Source organism: Danio rerio, chromosome 10 (assembly GCF_052040795.2).
Source record: "Danio rerio strain M-AB ecotype USA chromosome 10, GRCz13ab, whole genome shotgun sequence".
In the NCBI taxonomy this organism is placed as follows: Eukaryota; Metazoa; Chordata; class Actinopteri; order Cypriniformes; family Danionidae; genus Danio; species Danio rerio.
In genome coordinates this window covers 22,276,544-22,281,246 of record NC_141030.1, presented here as the reverse complement: position 1 = coordinate 22,281,246, position 4,703 = coordinate 22,276,544, and the positions used below count along the sequence as shown (strand labels likewise).

General features: G+C 35.3%; 1 long non-coding RNA gene across 2 annotated transcripts; it reads left to right on the top strand.

The window, feature by feature from the left end:
- Window positions 1-371: 371 nt before the first annotated feature.
- On the top strand, window positions 372-3,770 carry LOC147842035 (uncharacterized). 2 transcript variants are annotated; one of them, XR_015500978.2, is made up of 6 exons: window positions 372-694; window positions 940-1,083; window positions 1,801-1,917; window positions 2,011-2,052; window positions 2,375-2,458; window positions 2,843-3,770. It is a non-coding gene; the product is annotated as an uncharacterized LOC147842035 (long non-coding RNA). The 2 variants fall into 2 exon arrangements; XR_015500979.2 differs by having other exon boundaries at window positions 2,375-2,502.
- Window positions 3,771-4,703: the final 933 nt, after the last annotated feature.

Below are 4,703 nucleotides of genomic sequence, written 5' to 3'. Positions count from 1 at the left end.
AAACAGTTAGTCGACAGCAGCCTCTGGTGGATTTTCATGAAAACAGCAGGCAGGAATGGCACTCGCTAGAGAAATTTGAGATCTAAAAAAGTGCACAGAAAAACAGCAAAAAAAGTAGCTCTTGTGACGTTTTTGACAGTATCCAGAAATGTATGTAGAGGTACGTTTTCAGAATTAGCCTGGGTTGTGTATATCACATCATACAAATAGGATCTCAACATTTAGTGTGTTATCATTTAAGAGTTGAATTGGGTCTGAAAAGAAGTAATTAATGGTGGAGGTAAAGTGTAATGATTTGCTGGTGTTTTCTCCAACAAGAGTTTGGCCTCTGATGAATCTTTTCCACCAACAACGAACCTGTTGCTAGTCTATACACTGTTAGACATTTCTGTAAATTACACAGTTATTTACTGTATTTCACCCAGTGTAATACTGCAAATTCCTTTTACGGTAAATAACTGTATTTGCCGTTGCATTATGGGAATTTAGTGTGACGTCGAACAACATATACAGCGATGTACTGTATTTGTAAAAATTCGTGTATTATACTGTATTTTCCACAACTGCTTCAACGCCACCTTGCGGCGATTCGACTACTCTGCACCACATTTTGCCTGAGGACCCTGGAGCAATTCTGGAGGACAATTTATTAGTGTGCCTGAAGAACATACTGGATTTAACAAACTTTACTCTGGTAAGCTGAGGCAGTGTTTCATTTTACAGAATGTTTTGTGGACGAGAATAGAACAAAGTAAAGTATAAAGTTGGCTATTATTATTTTCTCTGGCTTGGCGTTATTTCGCCCATTTGAGAAATATATCATCTATTAAGATGTTACCTTTATTTAATTTATTACATTAACACTACTATTACTTTAAATAAGACTGTTTATGACTATTAGCCATTGTTCTCGTCATATCTTTTTATTTATTTACATAGGAACCGGTGTTGCAGCGGGTTTTGGTTTAGGAGGGAACCAGAGGTATGCAGACAGTTTTGGAGGACACTTAGCACGAGACAACGGTCCGGCAGAGAGTGTTTTCCCCCAGAAGAATATGAATGAAAGACCAACAAATAATCCAGGTAAAAGCGCGTCTGTCTGTGCTGACAACACTCGACATTGATTTGAGCACCTCTATTAGCATTTGTTTGCTCGGCAACATTGGCTGAAGCGATCTTAAAATGGTAATGTTAACTGTTAGCTAAACTGAGCTAAGTTTATACTGAATTGGACTCAAACTCATTTTAACGTGCAACGTTTAACTTATATTGATTTATACTATATATATTAGATGTTGTGAACTTATTTTTCTCTGGTTTAGAGTAACTTATAACGTTAGCTTGAGAAAATAACATCGCGACGTAACCTATAAGAACGCTAACGTAAATCTATAACGTTACAATATGCATAGAGGTAAAGTTGGTTTTATATTCGCACATTCGTTCATTTAGAAGACTCTATACTGTTTACCATGTTACTTTGAATATTCGATCAGAATTAGCATGCCAGTATGACTTGAAATCAACATTAACACTGTTTATTTGACCGTGAGCATGTTGTACTTTGATAGTCATTAGCTGCTAAAATGATTTCGCTATTTAGAGTTTGCAAATAATACTTTTATGAAATTAAATTATTAAGGGGGAAGTCTGAATCTGCTAATATAAAACCAACTTTACCTCTATGCATTATGCTAATAACCACCTTTTTGCTATTTATTGTTTGCTAATTATTTTTTTATCACAACTCTTGACATTTGGTTTAACATAATTGTTACCATTATATTTTTTTCTGTTCAGATATGGCACGAGCACAGCACCAGGTTTTGTCTGAAGAAACAAACAGCATTTCAGAGGAACATCTTGATCAGCACAGCCTTATGCTTAAAAAATAAGCAAGACCAGTAAGCAACCAAGGTAAACAAATAAAAAAAAAAGTTGTGTGGAGGTTGTGGATTGTAGCATGGTATTCTTATCTGTATTTTTGGCTTTTTTATGGTCTCAATATAGAATACTGGGAGCCTGCCTGTGCAAACTGGACCTCATACAACAGTAAGTACTGTACATCTATTTGTTTCTCAATATATTAACGTTACTTTTAATACAAAATGTGTCACATGTTTAGTTGCTAGCTAAATAAAAAAATCGTTTTCCCTTTTTTATTAAACCATTTAGTAGGTTTTTTTTTTCATCTTTGTTTATAATATTTTTGAGCAGATTGAGGTCTGTCATGGGTCAGACATTTCAAAATACAATAATTAGTATTGGGATACATGCATTTGTCTATGTATTAAATGTCTTTTTCCCCATTTCATGTTGCCTAAATATTTTGTAATAAATAAAATAATACAATTTTTTGTATAAATAATTCCAGAGGATGAAACAAAATGCACAGCAACAACCAGAGTGAGCCAGAAGATAGCAGAAGTACTGAAGAGAATGACAACCATGAACAACAGTGAGTTATCCTCCTTTCACCAGCTAACTGAGAACTTGGATTAGGTGAGACACTCTCAATAGTTTTATCAGTATTCAGTCTGTTTTAGTTTATTAGGAATACATAAAACAAATAGTCTAATCTGTCCTGCAGTGAATCAACCCATCACAAATGCTACAATGTTTTTGTAAAACCTTGTTAGGGAAAAAAGTAAACAGGACATTCTGGTTAGTTATCTTTTAAACATGGTAGTGAGCAGGTTATGAGCAGGAGCCAGTTGCTCAGTACCAGCTGAAAACTACCCCAACCTAGCTGCCATGCTTCAAAATAATTAACCAGTATATGATTTATTTTTTTTAAACAAGCTTCTTCTATGCTTATGTTAGTCTGTTTGTCCTTATCCAGAGTTCTTCATAATCCTGGACTGGGCCAAATCCTGACCAGATGCTGTGGTGGTCATGGAGGAGTGAATCCTAAAAGACACACGTGATCAATGAGTTTCCGCATTGATCCAATGGGCCAGCCTGACCACCCGCTGGTGAACTTTCAAGCCTCCGGTGCCTAGACTGCGGCCTTGCACAAGTTTGGCTAGAGGAGAACTGGTCGTGCCCAACTGAGCCTGGTATCTCTCAAGGGATTTTATTCTACACTTTCGTCAGTTGGTGAAGTTTGTTCCATGCCACTGTCGCCACTGGATCACTTGGCTACGATTGGTGGATCGGTGGATTTGCTCTTCAGTGTTTGGACTTTCAGCAGTGACATTTACTGCTTCAATTCTGAAAACTGGACTGAAGCAGCTTCAATTTACAAGAACTTCTATGTTAAGCTGCTTTGACATCATTGATCTACAGTGTAAAAGTGCAATAGAAATAAAGATGAATTGCATTTGAACATGTGAATTCAGACCTTGTTGAGCATTTGACACCAGAACTAGTAATATTTTAAAGTTGGGTTGTTTCTGAGTCGGCTAATAGTTACAAATATTTATTTTTCCAACAATATGCAATTCAGAAGTTTAAATTTTTATTGTACGTGTATGTTCTAGTGCTTTGTGTGATTTATTTATTTTTAATGTGTTGATTTTATTGCTTAATGTAATTTTCACACATTTTCCTTAAATGCTTTAAGCATTATTAATGTTTTAAAGAATGGAATATTTTGTAATTGTGTCTGGTTTAATGTCAGTAGTACTTAGTACAATTGGGTTTTTTTTTTTCTCAACAATATGCAGGTCAGACACTTAAATTAGTTTTGTACATGTATGTTAATGTGCTTTGTCATTTTCAATGTTTTTTTTTCTTAAAATAAAATATTTTGAATGATTGAAATGTAATGTTTTTACACATTTTTAAGCTTGTTTTAAGCCTCTCCAATGTTTTAAATAAAGAGTGTTTATTTTGTTAATATTTTGTAATTGTGTCTTTTTTAGGTCTATAGTATTAAAATAATATTAATAAAATTATATTATAAAATATTTAGGACAAAATTAAAAGGTTTACAGTAGCTAACTGTTAACTTAGGTTTTTACAGTAGTTAACCATTTTCAGACACTACAGTAACATGCTGTAAACGGATTTACAGTTGTATACTGTAAATCTAAAATACAGTAACTTACTGGCAACAGTGTTGCCAGTAAGTTACTGTAAAAACCCTTTGAAATGTCTAACAGTGTAGCAAGAGCTTGAACTGCCAGATGAGCTGCATCATCCTTCCAAGCCTTCCAAGAACTGTTTTTTTTATCCATCATCTAGAGATCCACCTTAGAAACAGGTCTGACATCACTGCATGCACCTCATCTTTACAAGTGACACAAGTGCAGGAAGCACCAAATACAAACAATGAATCATCAATGCGTTGCTATTAATGTTGCAACATTGGCTCATTCTGAAAACGTAGACCTATATCAGGGATGTCAAACTCAGCTCCTGCAGGGCCACAGCCCTGCGCAGTTTAGTTCCAACCATGCTTCAAAACACCTATCTGGAGGTATTAAATAAGCTTAAAGCGCTCAAATAGTTTAATCAGGGTTAGAACTAAACTGTGCAGAGCTGCGGCTCTTCGAGGACTGAGTTTGACATCTGGGCCCTATATTATATTATATTTTATTATATATTTCTGGAGATTCCGAATTATGTATCCAGAGCTACGTATGGCTACATTTCATCTTTAAAACTAATGCTACAAGGGTTACCGCTTACCTTTGTGTGGACCTCATTTCCATTGTTACCAGTTTGTCCAGTAGCTTGCTCCAGGTCAGCAGACATGT